General features: G+C 39.9%; 1 protein-coding gene and 1 long non-coding RNA gene across 2 annotated transcripts in view; one reads left to right on the top strand and one right to left on the bottom strand.

Moving 5' to 3' along the window:
* The window catches only part of sox11a (SRY-box transcription factor 11a), a 170,517-nt gene that overhangs the window by 77,399 nt on the left and 73,023 nt on the right, over positions 1 to 20,095 (bottom strand). The gene's annotated exons all lie outside the window — the stretch shown is intronic.
* LOC147045299 (uncharacterized) lies at positions 8,392 to 18,407 on the top strand. Its single transcript, XR_015068302.1, has 3 exons — positions 8,392 to 8,684; positions 9,774 to 9,895; positions 18,031 to 18,407. It is a non-coding gene; the product is annotated as an uncharacterized LOC147045299 (long non-coding RNA).

Consider the following 20,095-nt stretch of genomic DNA (forward strand, 5'->3'; position numbering starts at 1 on the left):
TCTGCACACTGTGTGCAAACAACAATATGGAAGTACTAGAGGTTATTTTGTGTGAACACAGCTAAAGTATTGCTTCTCAGATTCTTACTGTTTGGATTGAGATAGTGTAAATTGAAAGAAATGCAAGAAATCTGATATCCGATATATCCGAGATCCAAATCAGATCTGCGGCATAAATCCTCCTTAAATGATGCCGAGCTTTAATCTGTCTTTTGTTTTCCTTCTGATTTTCCTGACTGCTGACCTAAGTACAGTTGTATGATGTCAGCATCTTCATAATCAATCACCCTCTGACTCCCACTCTAAAGTTGAGTTACTGCAAAGTCCCCCGAATCATTGTTCTTTGACTGTCTCCTCCAAGTCTCATCCACAGACCTCTGGCGGAGCATTTGCTGTCATGTAAAAAGAGGATTTGCACAAATAAGTCTGTAATCTCTACGAGCCAGTCACAGGGGTGACGTAATTGTTGCTGGGAGTGAATAAGCAAGCAATATGGAGGTGAGTCATTTCTCAGTGAGAATGGGGTCTAAGCCAAATACTTTAAGCAGATAAGCTTGTTTGGACTAATGAAAGGACAGATTCAAAGATGTCATCCGAGATTTATCACAGGACTCGGACAGGAAGGGCAAATACTTGCATAAAACCATTAGAGTCAATAAAGAAATGAGAGAATTGACATCATTCATGTTCGGGTAAATCAAATTAAGGTGTTCCGGAAACTTTGTAATATACAAAGGCTTTATTAGGGACACAATAAATTATGACGAGTAATGTCAGAATTTGCTGGAAAAAAAACATTTCAAAGTGATTAAATGCAAAATATTATTTGTGCCTGAAAACTACAAGGGCTCATTTCTAAATACAAAAATAACAGCAGTTATCATATTTTATTCCTTTACATGAGGTCACAAATAGCTGTTTTTCCTTTTTCTGTGTAGCCTTGGTACTTCTAAAGTCCACAATAATAAACGGCCACAATCAACACGAACATGAAAACAATCCAGGCTGGAGAGACTCAACATCCTGCTTACCTGACACCGTAACTGCCATGTTAGTATCAAAGCAATGTTATCAGCTCAGTTTTATTTGTTTTTCACTCGTGCACCCTTACTGAGGGTGAAATTAGCTGCGCTAGTGCTTGGGACAGAGATGTAAATAAAAAAAAATAGAGTTGGACGTGCTGTCTGTCCACATCTCTGATGTTCAATGTGAGAGCTATTGGTCTTATCAGTCACCCAGAAATGGCCCTCTAATTGGTGACATGTTTGGATCAAATGTGTAGAAATTGCTGGTAATTGCTTTTGTATGCACGGGAAGTCTAATTTTCTTCTATAATGGCTATCAAGAGAAACAGACAAACAAGTTAAGCCGGTTCCTCTATCATGGGTGAGATAACGATAAATAAAGCCGAACCATGTACGCAATCCTAATGTAAAGCAAATGCAAATTTGAAATAGAACAAGGAGTAACTCTTTTGTAATTACGGACGGAAAAAAAAAATCCACAACAGCGGCCTACCCTGGCCATTTTCTTTCTCCTCGGAGAATTGAACTCAGACATGAAACGCAGCATCACAAGCGCTTTTCTGAGGCAATGCACACACTTGAGATGCTGACTGCTTGTGATAACTCCTGGGTTCAGCATCCCATAGGCAGAGCTTTGGAATAATCCATTCTCCATACAGATTTTGCACAGGGAAGCCGCTTTATCCCATTATCGCAGGCGTTATACAAATGTATACCGCTGTAATCCAAACACTTAGAGCGTGTTGCTTGTGGAGAGAGGCGCCTTGTTTCCGACAAACAGCTTGTGATCTGCCGCAGCCCCGCGACAAGTCAATACAAACTCACAGTAGGTAGGCCGCGTTCATAGGAAACTTTGTTCGGGGGCGTGCGTGTGTACAAATGAGTGCTCCCGATGAACTATTTTCAGAGGGAGTCGTGTGTAGGGAACTCGGGCTGTCAGTATGGGGGTGTTTAACATATCCAAGGTCTCCAGCAGAGGCACACAGAGGCAAACGCAGGTCACGAGGGATGCTGATAGCTCTGTGAACTCAGCAGGTGGTCGAGCACAAGATGTGATAACAAGATGTTCTCAAGACAACAGTAGAGAAGCCGCTCTGTAGCGAAATAACACCGTAGACATCCGAGGAAGAAATCCCTCCCCTTGACTGAAGACATGCTGAGATCATGTGACCCGGATTATCTATCATCTCTGCTTTAAAGATAATGCAGAAGATAACAGTGTTGCTTTAATTGCTGCACACTAGAAATGATGAGAAAGATTGAGCTTGCCAACTAATGGTTGCTATTTATGCTTCGGTGGATACATCACACTGGCAGATGTGTGCGCTCCGCCAACGCTTTAATTGACATCTGCATGGAAGAGAATGGCGGCGGCACCAGACGTAGGCTATGTTTTCTGGGAAATAAGGCAGAACACCTCCTGTGAGGGCGCATCCGCATTAATGGGACATATTAGACGACTAATTGTGGAATCATGTATAGTAGCAGCTGTCGATCTAATTTGGATGTGGTCTGACTCTCCTGAAAAAAAATTGAATTTTTTAGTTTGTGTGAGAATTCTGCTGTCCAGCCATATGACAAAGAATATATATATAAATTTCATTAATTTGCTCATTGCAACACTCACTTGAAAGCTGAAGTTCAAAACATTGAGAGATTATGCTAAATTGTTAATACTGTGCTTTTATAATTCAAGCTTTAAAATGGATTAACTCGATTTCAAATATTTCTAATGAGAACAATTCAGACAAATCAAAAGTCCAACAGCCACCTTCTTTCCCAAAGATTCTTTCCACAATGAAAACATCATAGTCGTGATGTAATCTGCAAAACCTTCCGAACAAGACACACGATTCCAGGGAGCAAATCCATAGGTATCCTCTTAAGCGTCAAAACTTAAAGAATCAGTGCTTCCCTTACAATCATTCGCGATTTAAGGCTTAACTGTAACATGACAAAGACATCATACGCGATTAATGATTGTTTTGTTGCTGCTATTGGTGACAGCATGAACACAGTCAAGCAGAAAGTCAACTATTGTATATTTTGCATGTAGTTATTACCGCACAGTTGGCTACTAAATTTATAAACATAAACCTTAGTTGGCCTTTTTAAAAATATATACCAAGTCTCTGTAGAAAACCCTCATCATAGGATTTCTCATAGAATATAGTATATTTAAAAAGCTGTTGAAGAAAACAACACAGTAAATTACATGTCATACAGTGGACTAAATTAACTTCTACCTTCAACTTAGATTAAGTACAGCCACCGTAACTAATCAGATTTCCACGACGGGGAGGATTCATCGAGATTTACTGTGGGCTCCTCTCTATTTGAGGTTAATGAGTGTCTTCCGTAGCTCCCTCACAGCTATTTCATACCTCGGGGATTTGAATAATTCCCATTGATGGTTTTGAAATTTCAAATGAGACGGGATTAATAAAAAAAAAAAAAAAAAAAAAAAAAGCAGATGAAGCAAGGCTTGATGAGGATGAAGCTGAGGTTGGGGATGTCCCAAGTCATGAAAAGGGTGAATGATTTCAGAATTCAAGTCGGATCATGTTGATAGCTGGCGATGAACCGCATTCTAATGACATTCACACTTCAAAGTATGTCACCTTTTTTTCCAGCTCAAATCGTTTTGACAAATAGCCATCATTCATTAAAACATGATGATAGCAGACAATATCAAACCTTTTTTCCCCCCTTCTGAGAGTTTACTGCAGTTCATAAAAGGTTCATTACTTTTCCCGAGAAGCTTTTCCCTAAAACAGCTGAAGCAAATAAAAGTCCACACAACCCGATATTAAACTTCAAATAAGTTGTGCTTGGACGCGTTCCTTTTAGTTCTTGACAAGGTTCAGTGTGTTCAGAAACAAGTGATGTCCTTCTACCCACATCCATTCATTCATCACCGACGCGTCAATTTCATTACACACAACAGGGGTGCTGAAAAGTGTGAAAGTGGAGTGTGCTAGCACTACGCTGTGTGGGCATTGGTATTTAAGTTTCCTGGGATAAATCATTCCCGTCAATTCAGTTACTGATGAGGCATGAATACATATAGCGAATTCTGTTCAGACATGATTTATTTTAATTGTCACACAGGGACTTGCTATTACGCCACTGTAGAACGGGTCAGTGCATTAGAAAATTAAAGCACAGGCTCTAATTTGAAATCTATTTGTACATTCAAGCCTGTGGGATAAAGATGTGCTGAGCATGTAGGAAAAATGATATCCAAGTTACCTGGCTGCCACTGCACTTTCTCTATGGGAAGTGGAATGTTGGCATGTCCCGCATGAATGAACATACCTAGGGGGTGATGAGGTCAGTGAGTGTGTGGCAAGATGGAGGATACTTATATTCTGGTTTTCACGGCTACTATTTCCATGAATCATTTAATATGTTCCCTCATCAGCTTTTGGGGATATATCAGGGGAAGTGATTCTTGGGTTGAAAGGTTGCATGTACAAATGTCAGACAGGACATAATGAAGACTAAAAAAATTGTTTGCTCTTGATATCTAAATGTTTAGGTCAGAACATTTAGATTACGCAGCAGGTTCAGAAAAAATAGAGGACCTTAATGGTCAAGCTAGATCAAGCCTCATATTAGCTACAACGGCCTTATACTCCATCATTTGCAACAATATAACGCTTGCTTCCATTTAGGTAAATAATTTAGTTATCCCAAAGGAATTTGCAGCAATTACCATAGCCTCATAAGCTATGGTTGGAACCTCCATTTTAGCTCGCAAAAACAATTATACTTGCCTTCATGTTCGCGAAAAATAATCTAAGATTCCATTTAGTTGGATTATTTATTGATCCCTAAGGATATACTAACAAGTATCAGTCTCCACTTTATAGGAATTACTCTAGCTTCAAAATTAGCTAACCAATACTGTATTCTCACATCAGCCTCCATCCAATTCGCAGTAAAAACAGAGAAAAGTTGCTTTACCGCTGAGCTGACAGGTTGTCACAGTGGAATAATATGTTGTGTGTGACAAGCCCAAAAGGCACCATCTCTGGTGGCTTGTCACATCCACTGGAAGACAGGCCAAGACCTCTAAAACTCAGTGGCAGGTTAGAGAGCACAGACATAGTTCAGGCCTTTCCTTGTCATTTGCGCCTTCCCCTTGCATTGACGTCTCACACCGTGTGGGACCCCAGAGTTCCTCAACTGAAGACACGCTTACTTTAAGTGGGGAAACCGGGGTCATGGTTCTTTGGAGGCTGTCTGGAAAATATGACCTTTGTCCTTTATGCCCAACAGTGGCTGCATTGTTTTCCCTGGCAGCGTTGCTGAGGCAAAACGAGCATATTCTCAAAGTGATCCAAGATAAACAAGTTATTCTGAAGGGGTGTGGGCTTTTTTGGGTCACTAGGGGACATTAGACATTTGAGTGGTCCATCTCAAACTACTGGATCATAATTTCGCTAATCCCCAGTTAATTTATAGCAAACGATGCAATCCCATTCAAGCAGGAAATGTCCAACAGGATCTTCATTGAAGCATAGTTCAAAGAGCCTAGATCAATCTGTGTGATGGTTCAGTTCAATACAGTTCAAGTCATATACTGGATAAATCATTCAGTACTCACGGTATGGGGCTACAGCATATGAATGTGATCACATGGAGGTCCTGCCTTTAACTGTCAAGAATTTTCCTTTTTGCTTTCTTGGTAGTACTTTAGTATTTGTAAGCTTCTCTAAAGTTTCTGCAAGTGAAAATACACACAAATACAGATTCGCAAAGCACAAATATCCATCAAAAGCCTCAGGCGACTGGAATATATCTTACCGGGTCAGTGTAGAGCTTTCAACAGTCAATCAAAAGTGCCCTTGCACTTTCACACTGCAGCCAATTCTGTAACTTTAGAATGAATTTGTTTTCCTTTTCTCACTCACATCTTGGGATTTGTTTCTTCTCCACCATCATGCGCACAACATACATATTTCTAGGTCATAGATGCTCCAATATGTTGTCTTCATGATAATTTGATTTTTATTTTTTTTTGCTCCGGCTCTGGTCCAGCCACTGACCCCCGCTGACCTCCTTCAAATTGATTTTGCGCTTGAACCCTAAAGCCGAATCACGGAAAAGTATGACAGATGGGAAAGAGAAGAGAAAAACCGGAGAACAGAGAAGCATTCTAAGAGGACAGACACAAAGTGTTCAGCCATAGGGTGAAGATAGAAGGGAGCATCTGTATAAGAAAAGTGAGACTAAATGATGAAAGCTGGAAGTTAACAGCCTAATTTCCTGCTCGGTCGACTGAAATATCTCTATAACTCTGACAGCTGATAAAAACGCACACGGGTCTGATTTCCTTCAAAGTGAAGATCAGATCATTTAAAGAATTCCGGCAGGCTCCCTTCACGTGTGTGTGCATATGTGTGTGTAAGTGTGTGTGTTTGTCAGGAATTCAAGCCATAGCATCCTCATCACCTCTGGGCTAATGACGAATTCAGTGATGATTGCCAAGTTTTAATTGATGTTTCCACATCACTGATTCAAACCACTGTTGGATTTCTCTGGCGAAAAAAAATGGAGGTGATTTTATCACTGCATGGGCCCCCAGATCCCTAGACCATAAGAACCCAATAAAGTGATGTCAATCTTAACGCTGCCTCCTAAAACAAGAGTATTGGTGAATGGCCATGAGGTGGCGCTATGCAGAGAGCTCATGTATATGAAAAGACGATGCAAAACAAATGAAGGATGATGATGATGAATATTTAAATCTTAATAGAACTATGTATTTAATACAGGTTTTAAGAGGATGACTATTTCATCTGATTCCCCTGTGAGAAATTTTCCAAAACCAAACATTTCAAATATCAGCCTTCCAAAATGACCTTTTTCATAGACGTTGCACTATACTATAATCCCATTTAATACATAACAGAATATCATTGCAATCCTCTCAATTAACATGCAAATATGACCTCTAGGGGTTATGCGTATTAGAGAGATGATGTCGGAGGAATCTGATTGGACAAGAGGCTTTAGCAATAGAGATCCAGTACAGAGCTGTATAAAAAACACACTTCAATTGCCTTTGTAAAGACTGTGGTGTGTGTGTATGTATGGAGATTAGTTGTCACTGGATGCATTTAGATTTACCTCATGAAAGTGTCAGAGAATGGCCCAATTATTCAATAGTTCACTTCCAGACGCACAGTGTGTCGGCTCAGCAACAAAGTCTCTATTTATGTAAATCAGATCAATAGGACAGCCATACAAACGGCCCGCAGCTGTGCACGGCCATCAAGCGCCTCACCTAATGTAATAAGGAACATCAATAGTTGATTTTCGAAGCTAGTGGGGCAGAGACGCCATAAACGACGGCGACGAGATTGGCGCAGCTTGGCTCCAGTGCTCCATTTTATAAACAGTCACAATTAACACGGGGGTGTCATTACGGAACGAGGGGAGTCGCGAGATGAGTCGCTGAGAGGAGATTAATAACTGTGAGGGAGTCAAACTGCTGCGGCGCTCATTCTGGTTGATCAGAGTTGATGCTGACATTTGGAAATCGGGATATAATCATTAATTATGCCGAGTTGTTACACACGCGTGCCTCCATAGACGTGAGGGGGCCTTTCTATTTTACGTTGTACCTCACTCAGGTTCCTGGAATTTGATACCGGACGGTATCAAAAGCCATCTCTCCATCAATGTAGATTATGACTATCTGTTCATCCAATGAGACTGCGTTAAGTTAATTATATTTATATCGCAGTAGATCGCAACAGAGGTTATCTTAAAATCATCACATTAAGCAGGTCAAGCACCACAAACCTCACACATTAAATATTATAGATATATGTACGCACATGAGCAAGCACTCGTCAAAGGAAGCAAAAAAAAAAAAAAAAAAACACGAAGGAAAAAACCTTGAAGAGAACCGGTGGGGGAGACCGTCTGTTTTGCTGGAGAATTGTCTAAGGCCTTTATTAGAGTGGAGCATTCTATAAATGTTTATCCTTTCGCCAATTTTTATCCATTCTTTGGTAAAAAATTGCACAAAAGATAAAGAATTACAGCATGCATAAGATCCACCTGTCACACACTGGTTTACGGTGTATGGTGCACGTTACCATGACGACCGTGGCCAAAGCAAAGGCAATACAATGAAGCAAGTGGCTACTTTTGCCCAATTTTTTTCAAAACAAACCCAGCAACATTTTGTGGAGTTATGTCCTTGTACGTTTTGAGGCAGGATGCATGAATCTGTTTTATAACAATGTCTATGTGACTTGCTTAGTCCCATATCCCTTTAATAAGTATATTTTATGTGGATTTAATACTTCAATCTCATCCTAACAATCTGACAAAATAGAAAAGGTAAAGTCATGACACTCCTCTCCTGCAACCAGACGCTGTGTTACCAGTGTTTTACAAGAGAAGGTTATCTGGAGGAGATGAAGCTCTCATTCTCGGTTGCATTGGATTAGTTAGTCTGGGGTGAATCAGCCGTTTGTCACTGACAGCCTTCCAGTGGCTTTTACAGGCACCAGGTAAAGCAATAAAAGGAAAGCTTTGCTATCCTCCGGCTAATAGAAGGGCAATTCATCTACAAACATCAAGTACAAGATGGGAGGAAAAGTGGTGCAAAACATCCAGCGAGTCGGATGTTTCAAGGTTTGTGACATCATTGCAAACACAAGCAAATGATTTCCTAGCAGTGGAATTAACCACAACCTCTGGGAAAATGATCGCCTTGTAAAAAGCTGTTATTATTTTTTGTTTGTGCACCACAGAAAGCAGCATGAAATAATATGTTTTAATGGATAATTTTTAAATTAAATAATTTCCTGGAAATTGTATAATTCAGTCAATTCTCATGGATAAGCTTTTGCACTTTGATGTTTGCAGTTGTGTAAAAAACTGCAATCATCAGAATTATTTGAGTTTGTTGTTCATGTATAACCACGACAATTTTGTCATCACAACATTACTGTGTTCACTACATACTCAAGAATTCAATCCTTGAGAATCAGTCTGAATGACAAACAACAAGCGTGCAACAAATGTCAAAACGCAACATATCACTAAAGGAAAGTACTAATTTGCATTGCAATTATACCTTTTTTTTTTCCAGAGAAAAATGAACTTATTTTGTATTGCAACTAAGCAAAAAAGCAAAAGAGTTTTAAGTATGTGTATACAATGTTGTGAGTTTGCGAATGGCCTTGCAGGTTACAAGAACAATGTACGCTCTCATTGTGTTTTGGTAATGTGTTTTCAAAGCACTGTTATTGCTATTCATGAAATTCAAGCAGGAGCAAATAGCTCTTGCCGCTCACGGGCTCGTCACCGAACAGCCGGAGGAGGTTTTACTACTGTGTGGAAATAAAAACAGCGCTTTTTTTGTGTATTTCTTGGTAAAACAGCCAAGGCAATCAGGATATAAGCAACTGAATGTAACTGGAAAGTGTTCAGCTGTGGTTTTCTAAATTATAATTAAGCCTTCATGGTTGCTGAGCTACTCCAACTCGATGGTCGATGTGACTATTGTCGTATTGTGGTTATTTTCGTAACCTCAAGTGCAAGCCATTATCACAATCATGGAGCTCATGGGGTTATACAAGACAAAAAAAATAGATTTTATTAATAATTAATCTGCAAATTTGGTTTGCAATTTACTAAGAACACGATAATCGCTACAGCAAAGTCATTCTTTAGGTAAGATACTTCCTAGCCTAACCCAAAACTTTCCGTTCCAATTAGATCCTGCTGAGTCAGACGGTGGTCACCAATGGGTTTTCTGTCTATAGTTGGTAGATCATCAAGTGTCCCTGGTTAATGATTCATCAACACTTGCCAAATCGATGGTTTGAACAATGCTGGAGGTGAGTCATTTATCACAAATCCACCATTGGTTGTTGTTATTTTCACCAAACATAGAGTGAGAGTTGTTGATTTTATTTGTTAGCAACTAACTTCAGCAACTTTCAAGATACTTTGAGTGAAAGTTGTACACGTGCATAGTCTTACTTTTTTGGTTAGGATGGATTGAGAATATTTTCATTGATTTCAGTGGCCAACATTACCTTGGTTTTTGACCGTTACAAATAGGCTCATAGAACCAATTAATTCTGTGATCCGAGGTTTTGCATCTTGTGATTGAATCAATATGTTTTTTTCTTGATGATCAGCCGCCAAAATCCTGATCATGTGAATCCTAATTATTTCATAATCCCTTTTGAGACTTGTCACCAAATCATCCTTCTTAATGAATGCACATTCACTTTTCACTACGTGACTGAAAATATTTATCCTTTGCCAGAATTATCTGTGTTGGTATGTAGACCATACTCATTTCAGTATGGCATCGTATATGAAAAATGTTCCCTTTTTTTTTTTTTAAGGCTTTCTGATGTGGTGAGGCCGCCATTCTAATCGCTGGCCAGTAGGTGTTGAGTGTCCTTCGTCACAATAAATTATGCATCACAAAAAGGAGCCTTTTTCCACCTCAATAGATGTGTCCCTTAATCCCTGGATCCAAAACCCTGTTTAATCTCAAATAAGTCATTAAAACAGTAAAGGGATATCACAAAGGACTTTCAAGCCAATTGGCTTAACGCTAACATGATTAGATCATTGATCTCAGCAAAAAAAAAAAAAGCTTTGGGCTTCCAAGTGCGAAATGACTCTTTAATGAAATCAGAGAAATCTCGTTACTTGAAAATGACTGATCAAAGTTAAGGCCAGGTGACTGCGGTGGCATTGCTCACAATATATCCATGCTAAAGGTATTTATTCTCCACATCCCCTCTTGACATTTCCAAGAATGTTTGGAGGTGGAATGAGAAATCATGTCCTTAATCCCTTATCAGGCACTATCCATACTGCCATTGCATCTTTAACACGGATTCCTGCTTTAAGCTTTGATCGCAATCACCATGGAACAACCTTTTTATTTCCCAGATGCATAGAAAGGAAATGGCCTAATGTTATTATAGCCTGATTAATGCAAGCAGCATCTTTTGGATCCCTTTCTATTGTGTCTTGGAGTCAACATCTTGAGGATCACGCTTATCAGTCACATTAGCCCAAAAAAAAAAAAAAAAACCCTCTCGCATCAGTAAGCGCCGTAAAGCTCGGGAATGTCAATTTGCACATGTATGGCGCCTATCGCTACCGAAATAACTCAACACCTGAAGTGGAAAGTTACCGGATATCACCAACAAGGATTACGACAGCCTCAGCCGTAAGGGAAAGCCATAATGATACGACACAAGGCCTCATTTCTAATTAATAAGAAGCGATGAAATATCACTTCATTTCAGATTTAATCAAGAGCCATGATATTTCCTTCATCGGATCGCCCGCTGATGCTGTGTTTTGTGCACTTTGCTGTAAATGATGGTTGCACTGTGCATTAACAACATTTACAGCTCCCAGGACCGTTTGTGGAATTTCCAGTGATGAAAGCATTCTGGAGAAGGAAAACGCACACGGTGGCGACTAACAGCAGATAGTAAGGTTAATAAACAGTGGTAATGAAAATTAATGATACAAATCACACATGGGCCTCGACACACTTTTACCTGTTTTAATTGCGTCGTTGAGACTCACTCATTTTAATTAGCTGGATTGCAGCAGTGATGTCCTTCCGTGTCAAGATCCAAACTTGTCGACTAGCGATGAAGCCATTATCATAACTACCACAAAGGTATTGACTTCTACCCTCACAAGAGTTTTGCTTATGCAATAAGAACCGCCATTAATTGAGGTAATGAGGCTTGCCTACTGACTTTCACCGCTGCCATTGCTCTCAATCATGTAGTGATGATTTAGCATAAAAGAGACTCGAGGCTGAGGTCATCTGGAATCTTTGATTGTCATTTTGCTACTCCCTCAATGAACCTGATAAATCTTAAGGTTGCTTTTTATGTGTTTTACCCGAGTAGGTCTACAAAGACAATTATGAAACCTATATATTATATTATATTATATTATATTATATTATATTATATTATATTTTATTATATTTTATTATATTATGTTTTTAAAGAAAATACCAAAAATGTGATTGTCAGAAATTAGATCATTCACCTATAAAAATGCTTGACAGCATTAATCAAATAGAATTAATTGGCATGTACATCTTATTCAGCAAGGTTACAGGATGTCATTCAGCGATCAATAGAAGTCCTCTAAAAATGAATTAGCATCTACGTGCAAGGAAGTGGAAATTTCACAAAAGGCTGAAACTAAATTGTTTATCAATGACCATCATTGGCTGCCCCGTGGGGCAGTTAATTATCAAAAATAATGTTTTAAAAAATATGATGATTTGGCACAATGTTGCTATGTCAAAAAGGAATAAACAGGACCCCCGCTGCTAGCTACGGACTGATGATGGATTAGAACAAAATTCAAATTTGATACATTGTCTAACATGCAACACTTGTTTAATTAATGATAATTAATCTCACAGAAGTTTTCAAAGGTGGAGTGGGTGATAATGTTGTCTGTTTGATGTATGGCCCGTGTGAAGCCCAGCATGCTCCTCAGTGGGTAAGCTTGTTAAGCGTTTGCTTTGTGGGTCCCTCATCATTCGACTTGCCATACTGATGGGATTTCACTTAATTGACAGCTACTTAGATTCATTCGTCAACATGACAGGCATAGCAAGGTTCACCACATGCAGTACGTACTTGGTAAGGTGTAGTGTTTTGTGTTTTTTGTCCCACTTTTGGGGTTTTCTTAACTGGGTCAATCTCAACATCAAGCTGCAGCATTTTGCGGCGCACCGGCGGCCTGTGCATTGATCTCCCGGCTTTCCTGTGAAGCGTGGCCTTTGTGCGCCAGGTCTGCCTTTCTTTCCGCTGTCATTTCATGACACGCGGCTCTGACACATCCTGAGTGTCGTAGCAGTGGGAAAATATCACATATCGCTGACCTCTTCAACTCCTTCTTCTCTGCAAGCCCTGAAGAAAGAATGATTCAGCTGCCCACGTCTCTTTAAATGTCCACCAAGGGACATGGCTATTGAGGGTGTAGGGGGTGGGGGGTGGTTGGGGGGGTCATTTCAGAATAGGTATAGATCCTCAGCTGGTGTCAGGTAGAGATATCGAGCAAACCAGCCAAGGATTTATAGCATGCACAATTCATATATTGTGCATGGACTGTAGAGAGGCCACTATTACACAGTCTTGTCAGCATTTCTTTGTCTGTGTAAGCTAAGGTACATTCAATTAGAGACAGAAAGCAGAAAGCTACAGTTAGACCAGACTGTACTCTATGTGCCTTCTAAAAAGACGACACTATATATATATATATATATATATATATATATATATATATATATATATATATATATATATATATATATATATATATATATATATATATATATATATATATATATATATATATATATATATATATATATATATATATATATATATATATATATATATATATATATATATGCTTTTATTACTACTTGTGTTTGTTTTTGACACAATTTTCATATTATTTACTGTGCATGTAATACACACAATATTTACAGTGTCCTGACTGCTTACACCTCTCCACTGGCTTGTTTGTGTTCACACATTTGGCAATGAAAAGGTTATTCTACAATGTTTTGTTAACATCTCTGTTAGATGATGTGCTGCCACATGTCACATCCTGGCCTCATCATTCCGCTCACACTGTGAGCCATAAATAGCCATAAACACAGCCATTGAAAATGTGAGGTGTGTTGTTGGTGCGATGGGTGGGGGGGGCAGTCACATAATGTTGTCTTTGGATCGACCCGAGGAAGCGATGTCACCGATCATTCATGACGCCGCTGGCATATAGTGAAGGTGGGAGGGGAGAGGATTGGTGGAGGTCTCTCCACAGCAACAGAGGACAGCCTATGGAAAATGGTCCATGCAGCTACCTCTCCAAAGATGGTGATGTCATCAGAGGGAACATGCATTTCCACACAGCTGTCTGTTGTGTTGCATGTGTGTGACACACATGTAGGCTCCTCCTACGTGCTGCATCACCTTCAGGTTGTCCTCAGTTATACCGCAGGGAGCGACTTCTCTCATGTATATTGAATGACGCGAACAACTAGCTCATGTTCACGGCTGATTTATCTTGCGCAGGTGCGATCGTGTCAATATATTGATCAATCAAGCCATGATAGAGGACCATATGCTTGGCTGGTGATTAACATTGATAACCCAGTGCCCCCTCGCACTTGGCAATACACACACACACATCTGTGTCACAACCACCAAGAGTGTGTGTGTGTGTGTGTGTGTGTGTGTGTGTGTGTGTGTGTGTGTGTGTGTGTGTGTGTGTGTGCGTTGTGTGCTGACAGGGGGTTGTTAGTTGTATCTCAGCATGCAGCCTCTTGAAGGAATTAAAACATCTTGCTCGATATTCCATCTTTCCATGTGCTGTACCACTAATCCTGTTCAGGGACACTGCCAATCTCGGGTCAAGGTTTTTTCCCCTTTAAAATGTGACCCTCATGTGAAAAAGACCACCAAATAATATCAAGCAAACAGGAAGCCATTGAAGTTTTTTGGACGGCCTTCATTTAGACATGTTGCTGGGCTTCAAAGGAAATCAGGAATTCGAGGACAAAATGTTTTGCAATTTTCCTCATCTCCATTTAGGGAGGCAAAATAAAGCTGGTTATAGAAGAAGAAACATTAGAATTTACAATTAAAGTTGTGTCTGAACACCACATTGAGAGTAGCAAATTAAGAATCATACTTCGCACAGTTTTTAAGCTGTGGGAGCAATAACCAGAATTGGTTTCATTTTTTTTTAGATAGCTCTGTTGGTTTAATCGTGTGGTTTAAGAAATAATGTTCTTGCAGCTCAAAGATGAAGACAGAGTGCCATCTAAGGCAGTCAAAAATTACAACTATTTCATGAAGCAAATTTGAAGCTTCATTTTGTCATCACTACGAAGCACTGTGATTATTTCTTATCTATTATTTTTGAAGGGTTATGGAAAAGTCTGAAGATAGCAGAAACGTTGGCTGGGAACAACTATGTGTGACCATAGTATAGCAGCTCAGACAATATGCACAGGAGAAATTCAATGGCTCTGTGTATGTATGTATGTGTGTTTGTGTGTTATTGAGCACAGTGTATGCAAGTCAGATTGCATGATGTCATCCTGTCCCCAGCTCCCTTTGCACATAACAGAAATTTGTTCAAGTTGTACCCATTAGAGTGCTGGTGACACTTTAATCGGGTTAGCATTTGATTGACGCGTCTCCAAGGTTTGTGCTTAATAAAACATCAGGGCTGATGCATGCACCGAAAAGTCACACAAAGCCAATGTAAAGCTAATTAGGCTCCTCTCAATTGGCAAACGCACTAATTCAACAGAGTCAAAGCGCAGCGTGTGGTAGAACATGAATAAGTGCATGCTGTAGGAGGAAGGCGTCTCAGAGCTATTTGTCAAATGTAGACTTTAAAGCCACTGTGTTTTCCCAACGCTAAACAAGTGTTTTGGTTCTTTAAGTGAACCAAATTGACATGTCAGACATTATTTTTCAACTGGGGATTTGGTTTGTACGAGTTGTGTTGGGCAAATGACTTTAAAAGAACCTCTAGGAGAAAGTTGTCCAAAATACAAAACTACATTAAGTGCTGCCTATTGCTTGTATACTGGTCAAGCAAGGATGAGGAATCTGACTCTGCGTCGTGAATGTATCTGACTTGACCTTCCGCTTAAATTACTTGAATTGAAACAGGATGTTGTTTTGACACAACACACTTAATGCAATGGAAAGTTCGGCCGTATGGCAAAAAGTCTATAACTTGCTCAACATTTGGTACGTTTGTACAATATAATGTACAATACAATAGTTGTTCCTTTTCAAATTAAGTTATTCGGAGTTTTAATGTTTATTATTGTGGTTGTGTAGAACTCCGTCTGGAGCGCTGCAATGCATCATACTGAGAGACATTTTTTTAACACTGGGAAAAAAGGAAAACTATTAAAGACATGATATGTTTACTTACATTAATAAATAGTCTGATGTTTTGTTGTAGTCTACTCAGAACTAATTCTCATTTTCTGTTCTGTCGGGACCCGGACCACGGACAAAGCTAGACGGGCCTCACTGATTTGCTGCACGGCATTACACTGACGGATGGACTGACAAACACTTCAATTCAGCGGTGACGCCACAGCGGTCATCTCCACTCCTCCATCTGACTGTTTGCTGTTGTGCGTTGATTTGCTGGAGCTCTCCTCCCTGACAGGCCTCGCTTCATCCCTCACTTTCATTGGGCCATAAAAGGCTCCTCTGTGGCGCTGAATGCTGCTGTTTACCGGTTAGTCTTTGTCATCATTATGGTGTCAAAGACACGATAAGCTGGATTGGAGGTGGAGGGGAGTGGGTGGGATTTGTGGAGGACAGTCAGAGGGTAGAGTGTGTGAATGCAGCCAGTCCAGAACCCACATGACAACAATGACATCATGACAACTGAACATGTGTCCAAGTGATGGATGGATGGATGGATGGATGGATGGATGGATGGATGGACGGACGGACGGACGGACGGACGGACGGACGGACAGACAGACGGATGGACAGACGGATGGACAGACGGATGGACCATAATTTGACCCTGGAAGAAATGATTTCTACACTCCACTCTGCAGCAATTAGTTAACCAGTTTGTTTGATCCTAGTATGAATTACACTGTGTTACATTAGCGCCATACAAATGCAGCCTCCTTTGTACTTGGAGGTAAATATTAGTGCACCGGGGAGTGTTCGTTGTTCTGTGATTATGATTTCGGGGCACATTGAAGATTTGTACTCAAATTGCAATGTTAGCATCCATCAGAATGCTGCAAGCCTATTGAGCCATTGAAAGGGAAACGTATAGTTGGACTATGTGTTTGCACTAAGGTTGAGTCATTGAAAAAGCAAAGAAGGGGAAAACAAGTTTTTTTTCATCCAAAAATGATTTGTTTGCTCTTTGATCATTCTGCAAACACCACCAAAGTGTTGTAACTTATCGGTTTGCATGTGTGTACATGGTGGTGTGTTCGACATTTTCTTCCTGTTACACCTGAAATGGAGAGTCTTCACCCGTGGATGAACCCGAGCAGAAGAGTATTTTATAAGAGACAAACAGCATCTCCCTAACTGTCAAGAAAGAATCTTTTCGGTCTCGCGGCAATGTGCTGCGCTGCTGGGATGACACGAGTGGTGGGTGTGTGTGGCTGCGGGGTTGGAAGGAAGGGAATGAGATGGTGATGGAGCCGCTGCTGTGATCTCATCACAGCACGGCGCTCTTTGCCGGGAAGGAAAGGGATGATGTAATGCCGACTTATCAGATGTGCTCGCAAGAGAGAAAATCTGCAGGAAACCATCAAATAATAAAATGCAGATTGTGATTTTACGTGGCGTCATCATCTTTTTATAAACACATTACTGTTAAAGTCATCCTACCTGCATCTCAGGTTCTGACTTTTATGTGGCCGTCTTTCACTTCCATTTTGAAAGCTTCTATTATGTGCTTGACAGATTACGTTTCCATATGTCGCGGCGGACACTGTAATGGCAAAAATTGATTCAGCCTCGACTAAAATATAGTACGAATTGCAAAATTAATTTTACCGAGACAAAAACGAGCCCATCCATTTACATTGCCGTCATATTTCCCGTTGTCTTGTGTAAGACAGTCACTGCAATGCAATCATATGAATGTGCATTATATGGTGGATTTTTATGCAAGGTAATTAAAGAGATCATTGCTTTACGTCCAAGGAAGCCATGGACCTTCACTGAGTCACAGCCCCCTCACACTAAAAGTGTAATAGCCTTATCCCTATTCTTGACTATTCAACTTGAATTGCTTATTTCTTCTCCAACTACCTACTTACTCTTGTTTTACATAAAACAGCTATTGATGCACTGAAGCAAAGCATCACCCGTCAGAGCAGGATGATTAGCGCAATTTAATTCTTTTTTTTTTTCTATTTTCACTGTCCAAGGTGGTGAGCCGTGTGTCGTAGGAGGATGAGTCAGATGAGCCGTAACCTGGTGATGTCATCTCCGGCGAGCATGACTCCATCGGACTCTGTTGGGGGCGCTGAGGCACACAGCGTAGCACCTGTCCGACGGCATTTTAGCTCTCAACACTGTGGTGCTGATGAGGCTCGCTCTACACATTATCATAAGTCTCCTGTGATGAATCTCTCACATGGCAAAAATGTTTCTTATCATAGAATATGCTTCTCTAATTACCTGCATTAGTAATCCTTAACATTAACACTTATTTCATTTGATAACAATACATTGGCACATGGTGTATAAAAATATTTGATGATATGACTCTTTGTTGACTTTAAATATGCCTCATTTTTGCTTTTGCTGTGATAGTAGATATGCGGATAAAAAAAAAAATCAATAAAAACAAATCAATAAAGCAAATGACTGTTTAATTGATTTTATCATAGCTGGATCTCTGGAGGAACTGCCCACCCATCAAATTGAAATAAATCAAGCAAGTAAATCATTTATCTGCCTATTTTGAAAATGTCCATGTAAAAGATAAGCAGAGCTGCATAGCTTTGATAGATAACACTTTTTAAAAATATTTTTACACAAATTAGCATTAACTACAAGTGTATATAAAACACACAATATTCATTGATTCAGGTTTAAGTGCCTTACAGCCACTTAAAAATGCCACAATGATTTGCATCTGTGATGTCATCACTCATGACACATCCACTGCATGCAGGCACGTCGTCATGCAGCGTGACATCCTCCACATATGGTTGGCTTCTTGAAAACACCATGACATATTCCCATTGAAAAGTCATGCACAAGTATTCCATCATAAAACTACATAGATGTGCAAAAAAAAAACCAAAATACTCTTCAAAATGATTTAACAATTTAAGCATTGATTTAACACCCTGGTATTTAAATGTCAGCACAATCCACTGCCTTTCACTCCTAGTAAACCAAGAAATGTTTCCACATACAGTGTAAAAGCCATGGCAGTAGAATAACTCTGATTTAATCTTGCTAGCAATCAATATTTTTGACAGCAATGATTGATGAGTATTAAGTAGGACTATTAACTGGGAGGGAGGGGGGGAGAGAACAAAAGTCTGAATTCAACTGGCTGCTGCTCAATCAAAGCACTAATGTGAAAAGGCATAATTTGTCAGCTCATTCAAAACCGGTACGGAAGTGCGGACATATTTTCTTAATGAATATGTGAATTAGTCGTGCATTGATTCCTATTGTGTGGGAAATGTACAAAAAAGTGTCTGCAGATCCACTTCATTGACGTTTCACTTGAGAGGGGGAGACGGGGAGAATGAGTGCATATGCTGAAAGCAGCAGAATGTGTATTTAAAGCCTCTGGTGGATCAAGGGCACGGCGCTGACCCTTTTAGAAGTAGCTTGTCATACATTTAGCAGAGCAGAGGATCATTTCAAACTATAACCCATCACATTACGACAAATCTTAATCGACTGCTCCGATACAGCTTTGCTGACTGGACGGAAAAAAAAAAAACGGGTTTTAATCTCATCACCGTAATACACCTCCATGGAAAATTCTGGCCTATTAAAATATTTGCATTGTTGTCATGGTTCAGAAAGCTCATGGAGTAGTAGTGATGAGCTCCTCTTTCACTATCCCCCTAAAGTGTCAGAAATTAGTATGCTAATAAAATAACCTCTGCTTCTAAAAAAAAAAAAGGGTGTGCCAGTGTATTACTCGACAACAAGCCGTGCCAGTTTATTTGATCGCTTGACAACTGGAACTGGGGATGTGCAACATGTATTATCAGTGAGAAAATAAAAAAGACACCCAATTGATTTCTGGGTTATTGGACCCCCTGTTAGGAAATAAAGACTCTGTGCAGGAAATGACAGTGGTGGAACTATTGGGATTTCAGGGGAGTTTTTCAACAAGTACTAAGTGAGCACTGGAACAAAACAGTAACTGGAGATAATGCGGGGTTCACAATACTACAAAAAAAGTCATAGTAAGAAAATGTGAGACCCCACAAAAAAGGGCTTGAGTTTATAAGAATG

This window comes from Syngnathus leptorhynchus, chromosome 15, assembly GCF_054491065.1.
Source record: "Syngnathus leptorhynchus isolate UIUO chromosome 15, UIUO_Slep, whole genome shotgun sequence".
NCBI classification, from domain to species: Eukaryota; Metazoa; Chordata; class Actinopteri; order Syngnathiformes; family Syngnathidae; genus Syngnathus; species Syngnathus leptorhynchus.